This window comes from Pleurodeles waltl, chromosome 5, assembly GCF_031143425.1.
Source record: "Pleurodeles waltl isolate 20211129_DDA chromosome 5, aPleWal1.hap1.20221129, whole genome shotgun sequence".
Taxonomy (NCBI): Eukaryota; Metazoa; Chordata; class Amphibia; order Caudata; family Salamandridae; genus Pleurodeles; species Pleurodeles waltl.
The window spans coordinates 1,097,749,614-1,097,765,626 of NC_090444.1; the positions used below are offsets into that span (position 1 = coordinate 1,097,749,614).

At 49.2% G+C, this 16,013-nt stretch overlaps 1 protein-coding gene across 2 annotated transcripts in view; it reads right to left on the reverse strand.

Annotated features, from left to right (window-relative positions):
• PDE10A (phosphodiesterase 10A) overlaps positions 1 to 16,013 on the reverse strand; it is a 1,332,617-nt gene that overhangs the window by 742,618 nt on the left and 573,986 nt on the right. The gene's annotated exons all lie outside the window — the stretch shown is intronic.

Consider the following 16,013-nt stretch of genomic DNA (forward strand, 5'->3'; position numbering starts at 1 on the left):
CTGAGAGAGCATATGCTTAATGTTACTTATACAGATTTGCGCCAGCACCTAGTGGATAGTAAGCTGACTGATCCCAGGAAGCTTGCTGAGGAGGCGGACCTCTGGGTTAGTACCAGAGTGTCCAAAAAGGTACCTGGGGGGGACTCCCACAAAGGTGGTCAGGGTTCCCAACAGAAGAAAGAGGGGGGAGATAAACTTACAGATAAGGAACTCTCTAAAGGCCCCCAAAAGAATTCCCAGGGAGGGGGTGGCAACCCTTCCTTTTCCAAATTTGGGAAAAAGCCAGGGACATTTGACAAGTCAGGAAAATCTAGCCCCAAATGCATGGAGTGTTACCAATATGGTCACTACAAAGGCGATCCACAGTGCCCCAAGAGGGCACCGTCCACTACCGGACAGGCACCTGGGTTGACTAGTGTAGCACTCGGGGGGGAGATGGACCCAGATAGCTGTGGGGGACAGGTAGAGATTTCCCTAGTGTCCCTGGGAGAAGGAGAAATGATGTCCAAGGTCCACATGCCTAAAAATACTTCCAAGTACCGGCAGTGGGTCCTCATTGATGGGCAGAAGGTGGAGGCTCTGCGTGACACAGGAGCCAGTATGACTACTATCAAGAGTCAGCTGGTGTCCACAGAGCAGATAATCCCTAATACATTCCACCAGGTCATAGTCGCTGACAATCGCGAGAGTCACCTACCGGTGGCTCGGGTTCCCTTTGAGTGGGGGGGGGGTCTCTGGTACTCTGAAAGTAGCTGTGAGTCCTGCCATGCCTGTAGATTGTCTGTTAGGCAATGATCTAGAGCATACTGCTTGGAAAGAAGTAGAGCTCAGATCTCACCTGGAGATGTTAGGGTTACCTGAGTGGGTCTGCATGACCACCCGGTCCATGGCTGACCGAGAGGGAAGTCAAGGGCATCTGGAGCCTGGAACGATGGCCCAGAGAGCTGCCAAGAGGAGGGACGAGGGGCGCGGGAAACCGGCCCCAGAAGTTCCCACAGTGGCTGACGGGGCTCCTGAGGAGGAGACTCCCGAGCCAACTGGGGAAGACATTGCCACCCTAGGTGACTTACCTGAGCTTGCTGGCTGGCAAGTTGAGGGTGGACCCACCAGGGAGGAATTCTGCAAGGCGCAGAAAGAGTGTCCCACTCTAGAAGGGTTGAGGAACCAAGCCTTAAAACAGGCAGCAGGTGACGCCTCTGGCAATCACCACCTATATTGGGAGAATGATCTCCTCTACAGTGAGCCTAGGGTTCCGGTCTTTGGGGCAGCACGTGTGCTGGTGGTCCCCCAATGTTACCGAGCCTTCCTACTGGGTCTGGCTCACGACATTCCCCTGGCAGGACATTTGGGACAAGACAAGACCTTCAACAGGCTTGTCACCCACTTTCACTGGCCCAAAATGAGGACACACTCAGACAAATTCTGCAGGGCTTGTCCTACCTGCCAGGCTAGTGGTAAAGCAGGAAAGAGGGTTAAAACCCCCCTGATTCCACTTCCTGTCGTTGGCACCCCCTTTGAAAGGGTGGGCGTCAACATTGTTGGCCCCTTGGACCCCAAAACTGCCTTAGGCAACAGGTTTATCCTGGTTTTGGTGGACCATGCCACCCGGTACCCAGAGGCAATCCCTCTGAGGACCGTAACTGCATCGGTGGTAGCCAGAACCCTGATGGGGATATTTACCCGTGTGGGATTCCCCAAGGAGATAGTGTCTGACAGAGGCACTAACTTCATGTCCGCGTACATGAAGCATCTGTGGGATGCGTGTGGTGTTACCTACAAGTTCACCACACCCTATCACCCCCAGTCTAATGGGCTTGTGGAGAGATTCAACAAGACCCTGAAAGGCATGATTGGTGGCCTCCCTGAGGCCATGAGGCGTAAATGGGACGTCCTCTTACCATGCCTTCTCTTTGCTTACAGAGAGGTCCCCCAGAGGGGGGTAGGGTTCAGTCCCTTTGAGCTTCTCTATGGGTACCCCGTCAGGGGACCCTTAAGCATTGTCAAGGAGGGATTGGAGAACGCTCCAAAGACACCCCCTCAGGACGTGGTCAGCTACATGTTGGCCCTCCGCAATCAGATGACCCGCTTCTGGAAAGAGGCCCAAAGTAACCTGGAGGCCAGTCAAGAGGTGATGAAACAATGGTATGACCAGAAGGCCACTCTGGTAGAGTTTCAAGCTGGAGACAAAGTGTGGGTAATGGAGCCAGTAGAGCCCAGAGCTCTCCAGGACCGCTGGTCTGGCCCATTTGAAATAAAGGAGCGGAAAGGGGAGGCCACTTACCTAGTGGACCTCCAAACCCCTAGGAACCCCCTAAGGGTGCTCCACGTGAACCGACTAAAAGCTCATTGTGAGAGGTCGGAGATCAACATGCTTCTGGTCACAGATGAAGGAATGGAAGAGGAGAGTGAACCTCTCCCTGACCTCCTCTCTGCCCAAGAAGGTGATGGGTCCGTAAGCGGGGTCATTCTGTCTGACTCCCTGACTCTAAACCAGAAAGGAGACTGCTATGAGCTGTTGGAGCAGTTCTCCCCCCTCTTCTCCCTTACTCCTGGACTGACCCACCTCTGTGTTCATGATATTGACACCGGTGACAGTCTCCCTGTGAAGAACAAAATTTACAGGTTGTCAGATAAGGTGAAGACCAGCATCAAGGAGGAGGTCTCCAAGATGTTGACACTAGGGGTTATTGAGAAGTCCAGTAGTCCCTGGGCCAGCCCAGTGGTGTTGGTCCCTAAGGCTACTGCCCCAGGCGCGAAGCCAGAACTCCGGTTCTGCGTGGACTACCGGGGTCTCAACTCAGTCACACGGACTGATGCTCACCCCATCCCCCGAGCTGACGAGCTCGTGGACAGGCTAGGCGCTGCCAAGTTCCTGAGTACGTTTGATCTTACTTCAGGGTACTGGCAGATCGCCCTGACTGAGGGGGCTAAGGAAAGGTCCGCCTTTTCCACCCCTGACGGCCATTACCAGTTCCGGGTGATGCCGTTTGGATTGAAAAATGCCCCCGCTACCTTCCAACGGGGTCCTGGCTGGCAAGGATGCCTTCTGTGCAGCCTACCTGGATGACATAGCTGTCTACAGTTCCAGCTGGGAGGAACACCTGCTCCACCTCAAGGAGGTGCTTCAGGCCCTGCAACAGGCAGGCCTGACCATCAAGGCTAGTAAGTGCCAGATTGGGCAGGGTTCCGTGGTGTACTTGGGGCACCTAGTAGGTGGTGGCAAGGTGCAGCCACTCCAGGCCAAGATCGAAACTATCAAGGCCTGGCAACCACCTCGAACCCAGACTGAGGTGAGAGCCTTTTTAGGCCTCACCGGATACTACCGCAGGTTTGTCAAGGGCTATGGTACCATTGTGTCCCCCTTGACAGAACTCACGTCCAAGAAGCAACCTAGGTTGGTGAATTGGACAGAGGCTTGTCAGAAAGCCTTTGACGCCCTGAAGGAAGCCATGTGCACGGCCCCCGTGCTCAAGGCCCCTGACTACTCCCAGGAATTTATCGTGCAGACAGACGCTTCAGAGCATGGCATAGGGGCAGTTCTAGCACAGCTAAATGAGGAGGGCAGAGATCAACCGGTAGTCTTTATTAGCAGAAGACTATTACCACGGGAACAGAGGTGGAGTGCTATTGAAAGAGAAGCTTTTGCTGTGGTCTGGGCACTAAAGAAGCTGAGACCCTACCTGTTCGGGACTCACTTCCTAGTTCAGACAGACCACAGGCCCCTCAGATGGCTCATGCAAATGAGGGGTGAGAATCCAAAACTCTTGAGGTGGTCCATTTCCCTACAGGGGATGGACTTTACGGTGGAACATCGCCCAGGGGTTGACCACGCCAATGCTGATGGTCTCTCCAGGTACTTTCGCCTTAGCGATGAGAGCTCCCAGGAGGTCGGGTAGCTCTCCCCACTTTCAGCTGGGGGGGACACATGTTAGACCTGACAGCCTTAGGGTAGTCACCCCTAACTTTTTGCCTGCCTCCCTCCATTTTTTTTGGACACTGTTTTTGCTGGTTTATAGACTCTGCGCACTTTACCACTGCTAACCAGTGCTAAAGTGCATATGCTCTCTCCCTCAAAACATGGTAACCTGGAATCCTACCTGATTGGACTATTAATTTACTTATAAGTCCCTAGTAAGATGCACTTTATGTGCATAGGGCTGGTAAATTAAATGCTACGAGTGGGCCTGCAGCACTGGTTGTGCCACCCACTTAAGTAGCCCCTTTTCCCTTGTCTCAGGCCTGCCATTGCAAGGCCTAGGTGTGCAGTTTCACTGCCACCTCGACTTGGCATTTAAAAGTACTTGCCAAGCCTAGAACTCCCCTTTTTCTACATATAAGTCACCCTTAAGGTGTGCCCTAGGTAACCCCTAGGGCAGGGTGCTGTGTAGGTAAAAGGCAGGACATGTACCTGTGTAGTTATATGTCCTGGTAGTGTAAAAACTCCTAAATTCGTTTTCACACTACTGAGAGGCCTGCTCCCTTCATAGGCTAACATTAGGGCTGCCCTCATACACTGTTGAAGTGGCAGCTGCTGATCTGAAAGGAGCAGGGAGGTCATATTTAGTATGGCCAGAATGGTAATACAAAGTCCTACTGACTGGTGAAGTCGGATTTAATATTACTATTCTAGAAATGCCACTTTTAGAAAGTGAGCATTTCTTTGCACTTAAATCCTTCTGTGCCTTACAATCCACGTCTGGCTGGGCTTGGTTGACAGCTCCTTGTGCATTCACTCAGACACACCCCAAACACAGGGTACTCAGCCTCACTTGCATACATCTGCATTTTGAATGGGTCTTCCTGGGCTGGGAGGGTGGAGGGTCTGCTCTCACACAAAGGACTGCCACACCCCCTACTGGGACCCTGGCAGACAGGAGTAAACTGAAAGGGGACCTGGTGCACTTCTTAGCCACTCTTTGAAGTCTCCCCCACTTCAAAGGCACATTTGGGTATAAAACAGGGCCTCTGCCCTACCTCATCAGACACTTGCTGGAGAAGAAACCGGAACCAGAAACTACATCCTGCCAAGAAGAACTGCCTGGCTGCTCAAAGGACTCACCTGTCTGCTTTCTACAAAGGACTGCTGCCTTGCTGAACTCTTGTCTGGCTGTGAAAGTGCTCTCCAAGGGCTTGGATAGAGCTTGCCTCCTGTTCCTTGAAGTCTCAGGACCAAAAAGACTTCTTCCTTTCACTTGGACGCTCCGTGCGCCGAAAACTTCGACGCACAATTTGTTTCGCGGCAAGAAAAACGCCGCACACCGACGCTGATCAACGCGACGCTCTCGGGACGATCGAGACTTCGACGCACAAACTCGCAAGGACAACGCCGCCCGACTTTCCAGGAGAAATCGACGCGACGCCTACCGTGAACGCGAAACTTTGACGCACGGCCTCGCAAGGACAACGCCGCCCGACTTCCGAGGAGAAATCGACGCGACGCCTGCCGTGAGATCAAAATTTCGACGCACGGCCTCGCAAGGACAACGCCGCCCGACTTCCAAGGAGAAATCGACGCGACGCCTACCGTGAGATCGAAACTTCGACGCGCAGTCCCGCAGAACGACGCGCAGCCGGAAAACAAGTAGGAGAATCCACGCACAGACCCGGGACATCTGGTAATCCCCGCGATCCACGAAAAGAGACTGTCTGCGCGCCGGAAAACGACGCCCGACTTCCCCGCGTGGAAAAGAACGACGCAAGTCTTTGTGTGCTGAGGAGAAATCGACGCACACACCCCTTTTTCCACGCATCTCTTTTCCTGTGGCCCTCCGAGGAGATCTCCCACCAGAAACCAGGTACTTTGTGCTTGAAAGACACTTTATTGCATTCTAAAGACTTAAGACACTTTATATCACTTCCCTGTGATATTTCTACAATTTTTCATTTGCAACTTTATTCTTTTTGACCTACAATTATCCTGATAAATATTATATATTTTTCTAAACACTGTGTGGTGTATTTTTGTGGTGCTATATGGTGGTATTGTATGATTTATTGCACAAACACTTTACACATTGCCTTCTAAGTTAAGCCTGACTGCTCGTGCCAAGCTACCAGAGGGTGGGCACAGGATAATCTTGGATAGTGTGTGACTTACCCTGACTAGAGTGAGGGCTTTTGCTTGGACAGAGGGTAACCTGACTGCCAACCAAAAACCCCATTTCTAACAGGTGCCAACAGTGTTATCCTTCCATAGCCCTCTTAAAACAAGTCAAGACTTTAGGAAATGAGGAGCAAGTCAGCTGGTGTACCTGAGGGAAGAAAAGCAGTTCCATTTTTATCACTGAGGTTATGGAGAGTATGAAGGGAGGGCCCAGTAAAGGTGCTGAATAAAATGGATTTGCTCACTAAATTACCGCTTGAGAACAGCACTGTTGCCATCACCATACAAGCAGAACTGTGACACACCACACAGAGAGAACAAATAAATGACTGAGAACATGGAAGTGATTCTAAAGTAGGGCTTAACAAATCACTGTTTTCCCGACTTAAGTCATCCTCACTGATGCATAGATAAGCGCTCCAAATGCCTGAGAACAACTCTTGTCTCTGTGCAGTGATGGACTATGTTTCCCAGTTCAACTGAGTGTTTCTGCCAAGGTAAAGACATTTCGGTTATCCAATCTCAGCACAACTAGAGATCAATATAGGTCACTTTTAGAGGTTTGTGTTAATGACTACTTTTTTGAGTATTAAAATAAATAACTTGATTTTGGCTGTCTAAGAGATTTTTCACAGGTCTAATCTAATGTGCTTCTGGAAAAATGATAAAGCATCCCGGCATTCCTACAAACCTAGGACCCTGGGCAAATTGTAATGAAACAAATAGTGGTTCCCTTGCAGGAAGCTTTAAGCCCATCATTCCTTGGCAGGAACTGCTTTAAACATTGGTAGTGCTTACAGTTGCAGCACCAATATGGGTGGGCTTACCACACCAATTCAGGATTAGCATTTGCTGTCCGAGATAAATCACATCTACTCTATTTTTGATCTTTGAAGCAGAGCAGGGATCCATTGCTAGAGGCCATTCCCAGTTTCCCATGTTTCTTTAGATGTAAGGTCACAACCATCTATGTAAAAATGAAGACTGTTGGAAAATATTTTTTAGGGGGTCGAATTGTCAACATACTTATCTGCTGACTAGCATAAAATGTACTGTTTTCAAACAAGGGAACTTTATGCCAAAGACATTTTCCAAAGTTAAACCACTAAACAGTCGACTATTGGTGTACTGTTTTGGTAAATAGCACTAGCGCATTTATCACTGCACCACCTTTCTGAGCACCTATGTAATTAGTTCTTTGTATATGATGGTAACATATTGTTACTGAAAATATGGAAAAAGGAGAAGGCCCACTTTTGCTAATGCATGAATTAGGAGGATAATGTGCAGAATTGTACATGATCAGAAAAAAATACAGGACCAGAATGCTCATGACGTCAAAATAGAGAGCCCAAGACAGGAAGCATGGAGGCAAGGGCAAGCAGAAACATGTATTCATAATGCAGCTGGAAGTGGATGGCCATATAAAGCTTACGTCATAACTTGATAACACACATACAGGGAGGGTGCACATTCCAATCCACATTCACAAGGGAAGGATACACCATGGTGGTTTTGGAAAGGGAACACAATAAGCTTTGATGCTTGAAGGCCAGCATCTGTGCAAGGGAGGACAGACAAACGAGTTACTTACCTTCGGTTACGCCTTTTCTGGTGGATAAACTAGCTAAGGACTCATTTAATTTTCCCCCATGCGCCAGCATCCGACAAATTTTCTCCTAGCTTCTGCACGTCGACGAGGACGTCATAATTGCCCGGATCCCACGCGACGCCGTCTGACGTCATACGGGCAATAAGAGGTCCTCGCCGGCGTGCTGACGTCAGTACCAACATTTTTTACGTGCCTTTGAGGCAAACAGGCAAATACTAACAAAATATATACATTTGAAACGAATACATCAAATAAAATCTTATATCATAAAATGTAATTAAATCAAATAGAGAAAACATTCGTATAAATATGCATATATGCAAAAGTATATACATATAAATTATGTATAATTATATCATAACAAAAATATATACATATATAGAATTATATTGATATATATATATATATATATATACACACACATATATATATATAAAAAAATAAACGCAAGCATGTATAACATCTGCATCAGAATAAATAAATCAATTACCAACAGGAGCTCACCCAAGGAAATCTTGGTAAGACCAGACAGGCAACGGGGAGGCGGGTGGGACCGTGAGGAATCCACAGGTAGCTAGTGTATCCACCAGAAAAGGCGTTACCGAAGGTAAGTAACTCGTTCTTCTGATGGATACAACTACCTGTGGATTCCTCACTCATTGAATAGAGTCCCAAAGCAGTACCGCACTCGGTGGAGGGTGCCTGAATGGTCAAACCAAGAAATCCTGCAGCACCGACCACGCAAAATGGCCATCCCTCCTCACCTCCGGATCCAAGCAATAATGCTTTGCAAAAGTGTGGATGGATGACCAAGTTGCGGCCTTGCAGATGTCAACCACAGGAACACCCCTAGCCAAGGCCGAAGAGGCCGACTTAGCTCTGGTGGAAGGAGCTCTTATTCCAACAGGGGATTCCTTCTTTGCCAGAGAGTAACACAGCTTAATGCAAAGAATGACCACCTGGAGAGTGTTCTCTTGTGGACTGCCCTTCCTCTCCTCTTTCCCACGTACCCGATGAAGAGTTGATCTTCCAATCTGAACTCCTTCGTTCTGTCGACGAAGAAGCTCAGTGCTCTTCTCAGGTCCAAACGATGCAGTCTTTCTTCCTCTTTCGAAGGATGAGGTGGAGGATAAAAAGAGGAGAGTGTAATAGACTGACCCATATGGAAGGGTGAAACAACCTTCGGCAAGAAAGCAGCCTTGGTCCTCAACACCACCTTATCCCCATAGAAGGATGTGTACGGGGGCTTAACAGAAAGAGCCTGTAGCTCACTCACCCTTCTAGCTGAAGTAATAGCAACAAGGAAAACAGTCTTTAGAACCAATAGCCTCAAGGGGCAAGAATGCATCGGCTCAAATGGTGAGCCCATAAGAAACGTTAAAACTAGGTTCAAATCCCACTGAGGCATAATGAAAGGAGTGGGAGGATATCTATTAGTCAGGCCCTTTAAAAACCTCAACACTAAAGGAGATTTAAATAAAGAAGGTTGGTCAGGCAGACACAGAAAGGCTGACAGAGCCGACAAGTAGCCCTTAACTGTCCCAACTGCACAACCCCTCTGTGCCAGGGACAACGCAAAAGACAAGATATCCGATAAGAGGGCACGTAAGCGATCAATTTGCTTCTCTCCACACCAATTCACAAATTTAGCCCACCTGCTAGCGTAGATAGATTTAGTGGAGTGTCGACTGGCCGATAAAATAACATCCACTACCTCAGGTGGGAGAGAAAAGGAACTCAGGTTGGCCCGTTCAATCTCCAGGCATGAAGGTGCAGGCTCTGGAGGTGGGGGTGTAAAACCTGCCCTGCGATTGCGAGAGGAGGTCTGCCCTGTGAGGGAGACTGAGCGGGGGGCACAGAGAGAGTTGTAGAAGATCCGAATACCATACCCTCTTTGGCCAATCCGGAGCTAGTAAGATGACTTGGGCCCGGTCTTGGTGAATTTTCCTCAGAACCCGAGGAATCAAAGGTATGGGGGAAATGCGTAAAGCAACTGGTCGCACCAGGACATCTGAAATGCGTCCCCCAACGTTCCTTGCACCGGATACTGGAGGCTGCAGAACAACGGGCAGTGCGTGTTCTCCCGAGTGGCAAAAAGATCTATCCGAGGGAATCCCCACATCTGGAAGATATGCAGGGCTAGATCTGGATGAAGACGCCACTCGTGATCGGTCGAGAAGTGCCGACAGACTGTCCACACGCACGTTCAAGACTCCGGCCAGATGGTTTGCTACCAAGCAAATCCGATGGTCCCTTGCCCAGGACCATAGCCGCAGAGCTTCTCTGCAGAGAAGGTACGACCCTACTCCTCCCTGCTTGTTGATGTACCACATCGTGGTAGTGTTGTCAGTCAGGACCTGAACTGACTGACCGTGAATGGAAGGGAGGAAGGCCTTGGGAGCCAGACGTATCGCCCGCAATTCCAACAGATTTATGTGAAACGTCTGTTCCACTGGAGACCAATGACCTTTGACCTCCAGGTCTCCCAGATGAGCTCCCCACCCTAGAGTGGAAGCATCCGTTATCACTGTGGCCACTGGAGGAGGCAGCGAGAACGGCCTTCCTTGGGAAAGTTTGCCGTCTGCAGCCCACCATCGAAGATCCACTGCAGCGTCTCTGGAAATCTTTACCGATCCCTCGAGATCCCCTTTGTGCTGAGACCACTGCTTTCGGAGGCACCACTGAAGAGCCCTCATGTGCCAGCGAGCATGAGTGACCAACAGAATGCAAGAAGCGAACAGACCGAGCAGACGAAGGACCTTGAGGACTGGAATGACCGCTCCACTTTGTAACATTGGAACCAACGCCTGAATGTCCTGAATCCGCTGAGGCGGAGGAAAGGCACGATTCAATGTTGTGTCCAGTACTGCCCCTATGAACAGGAGGCGCTGAGAGGGCTCCAGGTGAGATTTGGGCACGTTCACCGAAAAGCCCAGATCATACAACTGGGCTGTCGACTGCAGGTGACGCAGCACGAGTTCCGGAGTCTTGGCTTTGATCAACCAATCGTCTAGGTAAGGAAATACCGCTATCCCCTTCCTTCTGAGCTCTGCTGCAACCACCGCCATCACCTTCATGAAGACTCGAGGTGCTGAAGTAAGACCAAACGGAAGGACCACAAACTGATAGTGCTGCGATCCCACCACAAACCGGAGATACTTCCTGTGTGACTTGAGTATCGGGATATGAAAGTAAGCATCCTGCAAGTCGACAGACACCATCCAAACTCCTTCGTTCAACGCCAAAAGCACCTGAGCTAGGGTCAGCATCTTGAACTTTTCCTGTTTGAGGAACCAATTCAAAATCCTCAGGTCCAAGATTGGTCTCAACCAACCATCCTTCTTGGGGATCAGGAAATATCTTGAATAACAACCCTGACCCCTCTCCTGCTCTGGAACAAACTCCACTGCACCCTTTGAAAGGAGGACCAGAACCTCCTGTTCTAGTAACAGGAGATGATCTTCTGAACAGAAGGATGGACAGGGCGGGATGGGGGGGTGGAAACTCCCGAAAGGGAAGGCATAGCCTTTCCCCACAATACTGGTGACCCAGGAGTCCGATGTTATTGCCTCCCACATGTGGAGAAAGTTAATTAACCTCCCCCCTACAGGAGTGGTATGCAAAGGAATCGGTGGATGACTAAGGCTGCTTCCCATGCTGCAACCCTCCAGAGGAAGAGGAAGAGGCAGAGTGCTGCTGGGTGGCCCCTCTGGTTCGAACCCTACCCCTCCCCCTGTATGATCTATAGGGGAGGGCAATGGCGGCTTGCTGCTGAAACCTTCCCCGAAAGGAGGAGCCACGACCAAACCCCCTAAATCTTCTGAACAATCGAGAAGAAACAGAAGAGGAGGCCTGCAAGCCTAACGATTTTGCTGTGGCTCTACTCTCTTTAAATCTTTCAAGGGCAGAGTCCGCCTTCGACCCAAAAAGTTTATCCCCATCAAGGGGTAGATCCAGCAGGGCTGATTGAACATCTGATAAAAACCCTGAAGAACAAAGCCAGGCCTGTCTCCTCGTAGCAACAGTGGTGCCCATAGCCCTGGCCACAGAATAAGTTGTGTCCAGCCCTGACTGAATTACTTGGGTCGCCGCAGCCTGAGTATCGGACACAAGGCCCAACACCTCCTGAGGCAATTCAGAATGAGATGACTTGATCCCCTCCATAAGGGCGTAGATGTATCTGCCCAAGATACATGTGGCATTCGTGGACTTGAGGGCCATACTACAAGATGAAAATGTCTTTTTTGAAGAATGGTCCATCTTTTTAGAGTCTCTGTCCGAAGGCACACCCGGAAAAGAACCTGGAGCAGTGTATGATGAGCATGAAGCTTGTACAACCAAGCTTTCTGGAGTCGGGTGCCTCGACAAAAAGCTCGGATCCGCAGGAGCCACACGATATCTGCGCGACACTGTCCTATTAACAGCCGTAGATGTAACTGGCTTTTTCCAAATCTCCAGAATTGGATCTAGGAGAGCCTCATTAAAAGGCAAAAGTGGCTCTGCAACTGCTGAAGCCGGATGTAGTACTTCTGTCAGTATGTTGGGTTTTGCCTTAGCCACTGGGAGGGGAAGGTCCAAAAAGTCAGCTGCTTTCCTTAAAACAGAGTGGAAAGAAGCAGCTTCCTCTGTATATTCCCCAGGAGATGTTAAATCCCACTCTGGAGAAGTGTCTAAGCCACTTGCAGTGTCCAAACCGTGAAGATCTACAAGAGGCTCTTCAATCTCACCCTCCTCCAAGGCCTGCTTTTTATATTCCTGTTCTTCAAGGAGGCGAAGAGCCAGCCTCCTAGAATGAAGCCTGGCCTCGATCCTTGGCGTCGACAAGGCGTCCGCCGACATCGATGACCTCGCCTGACGCCGATCCTCTGATCCATCCGACGCCGGATCCATCGTCGCCGTGGGCTTCTTCGGCACCGACCGAGGCAGAGGATGAGAAGGCGAAGAACTCTCCGGCGCCGGGACAGCAGTCCTCATCGGAGTCGCAGGTCGTGAAGGCGACGCCAAAGGAACCGGCGCCGAGCTAGCACCTCCCATTGGAAGGAAGGGCATGAAAGGTGCCGGTCGTAAAGGAGCCGGAGCACCCATATTAAAGGCCAATGGCCCCAACGGCCCAGCCGGACCACCACCTGGAGCCATTTGTTGAAAAATGGCAAACATCGCATTTAGAAATGCGGAACTATCAGCACCTTGCGCCGGGAATGACGGATACTGCGGAGCCTGTGCTCGAGGTGATAACGGCGCCGGCCCCGGCATCTCTGAAGCAGGTGAAAACTCTGGTTCCTGTTGAGGTACGACCTCGAAGACAGATGGCGGAGTCGTCAGAGAAGTCGGGGAAGCGAGAGGCGACTGCGGAGTGATGGTGGGACTAACCTCCCATGTCTTACGGCGCCGAACCGAAGGTGACCTCGAGCATGAACGCTCTCTACTCGACTGGCGCCAAGATTCACGACGGCGCCGGGAGTCAGTGGCGCCGATGAGATTTGGGCGATGACGATCTGCGCCGATGCCGCTTCTCTTTCTTTCTGGACTTCGCCAAAAACAGCTTAGCCTCCCGTTTCTTCAACGCCTTAGGATTCATGCGTTGACAGGATTCACATTTCTCCACTTCATGGTCGGAGCTCAGACACCACAAGCAATCCACATGTGGGTCTGTCACCGACATCTTGCCTCCACACTCTCTACAAGGCTTAAAGCCCGACTTTCGCTGTGACATCTTAAAAGAAATAGTAACTGTAACTACGCAGAGCAGAAACAGTTGCTCCCTCGAAGAATAACCGTTGCTTGAAGGCACGGAAAAAAGGGAACTGACGTCAGCATGCCGGCGAGGACCTCTTATTGCCCGTATGACGTCAGACGGTGTTGCGTGGGAGCCGGGCAATTATGACGTCCTCGTCGACGTGCAGAAGCTAGGAGAAAATTTCCGTTGGATGCTGGCGTATGGGGGAAAATTCAATGAGTGAGGAATCCACAGGTAGTTGTATCCATCAGAAAGAAATGTTTCCAAGTGTGAAGTTAGCTGAAGGAAGAAAGTACTGATAGGCTTCAGAACGTGAGATAAAAGACATTGCGGTTTAATAACAAATGTGCTCATGACAGATGTGTTAACCTTTGCTTTTCTGTAAATGCGTAATTAGATGCTTTCCCCAAGGAGAAATGTGGCTTTATGCTAACATAAGTAGAGATACAATGTACCAAGCAAGCGCCTAAATCAAAATGCCTGACAAATAATAAGACAAATTCAAGGTATCGTGAACATATAAAAGAGGCTGTTTGTACTGACAGAATTGAGTGCGGTATCAGTCACAGAGCTGTGCTGCCCTCCCGGCCGGTATTCATAAATGCTCATATTATTTGCCAAACAGAGTTGTCTCGTTCTTCCATTTCCTGACTCACAACATCTGGTGTAATCAGCCAGGAGCTATCTTCTCTTTCCCGGATTGCAGCTGAAGGAGGCACCACCTGCACTGCTTGAACAGAACACTGCGCGCAACAAAAACAGGTGAGCTTACACCTGCCTATTCAAACAGGCAGTCGGGAATTCCAGATGTTGCAGTCCTAAAGGGGGAGAGAGGTTGGGCTTTGTACCTTATTATTTGTTTAATTGCATGATTCTTTTTGACAACTATAATATGAGAAAATGCATGCATGATTTATGTGGGGTTTAAATGCAATATTTTGTTATGCTAAAAGTGAACTGTGATTTCCCGGTCAGACCGGAAGACTAGCTGGGGGGTGGAGGGGTTAAATGCGATGTTTTGTTGGTATGGTACAAATGAATTGTAGACCGGAAGACTAGCTAGTGCGTCAGGCAGCAGTGCATTACCTAGGGGACAGCCCCTGGAAGAGACATTAATTGGGGAATGCCTACCAGGTAAACCCATTAGTTCCGGAGGGTCAGAGTAGAAATAGTGAGGTGGACCGAGTAACAAGTGTGAAGTCTGACATGGTAAAAGACGGTCACTTTACTGGAGCCTGCAGACCTTGCTCTGAATAAGTCAGACGCCCGGTTCACCAAATTCCCTGATTTAGCAACATCTGGAAGGCATCTTTGAGGGAGAGCGACCAAGGCTGTGATATCAGTGGGGAGTCTGACGTTTAGGTAAGGGAGCAACCTGATGGTTGGTGTCAGTTGACTTTGCCCTAAGCACAGTCAGACCCTTGGTTGCAAACCTAAAAAGCGCAACAGTAACAAGTGGATGTATTTTATGAGTAATGAGTAAGAAAGAGGACAGAAATTGTACAGTGTTTTACAATCATAAGGGTCAGATTATAGAGAAATGGCAGGTGTCCCCACCAGTTGTCACGCAGACAGATATAAGTGAGGAGGAGAGGGTGCGAGATCTCTGCCATATTTTTCACATCCCAATAGACACCCTTCAAGTGTCCCGTAAGTGGGGAATAATTAGTGTAGATAAAAACACAGGGGGGCAGAATAAACAATCCCAAAGTAAGTGAAGGTTGATAACAAATCTCTATGAGTGAGGTTGATGATTCTCTGTGGCAGGAAACAGATACCATTGAGTTAAAATTAGTATTTAAATGGGCGCACGGGCAAACCCCACGCAACACCCTGCGGTTTGAAATAATAACACAATCACCCCTTGTATTAGAAGCTCTTCTTGATGCATTTCTCACAGATATTCATAATTTCACAACTTTAAATAATGAATGGCTCAACACATCCCCGAGCACCACAAGTAGTTATCTACATACATGACGTTATAACACGCATTGTGTCAGGTACTAATCCACTCAGACCCCTAGAAGAGGTGTTACACAGATTGGCCAAAAGTATGGCTGACGTTCAATTCGGTCTCACAAAAATATATGTAAAGTCAGGTAATACGGAGTAGGACTATCCCTACACATCACTGCTATAGGTCAGTAACAGTGGTAAAGGTAAATACAGATTAAGAAGAAAGACAAAAGCTGAAAAGAGATACACAGTGCAGCGGTCAGACTGCAAAAGGTACGCATAGGAAACACCCGTCCTGTGGGGACCATGGATACCCCTCTGGACCATATGATAAAAACGTTCCCTTCAGATAAGAAAAGAATACTAAAATATTGTAAGCAGTGGCACAAAGGCACAGAGGATCACTCTCTACCATGGCCAAAGGAGGGGGACAATTGATGAGGACATAGCTGAACACACATTGACTTACATTCGCTCAACGTATAAGAAAATGAAAAGGCAGAAGAGGGAAGCTATTCTGTCACTATGCGGGTATTCTGTCATGAAAAAACAAAGGTAAAGTCAACTGTGCCCGAAGAGGTAGTGGTCCAAACACAAACAGA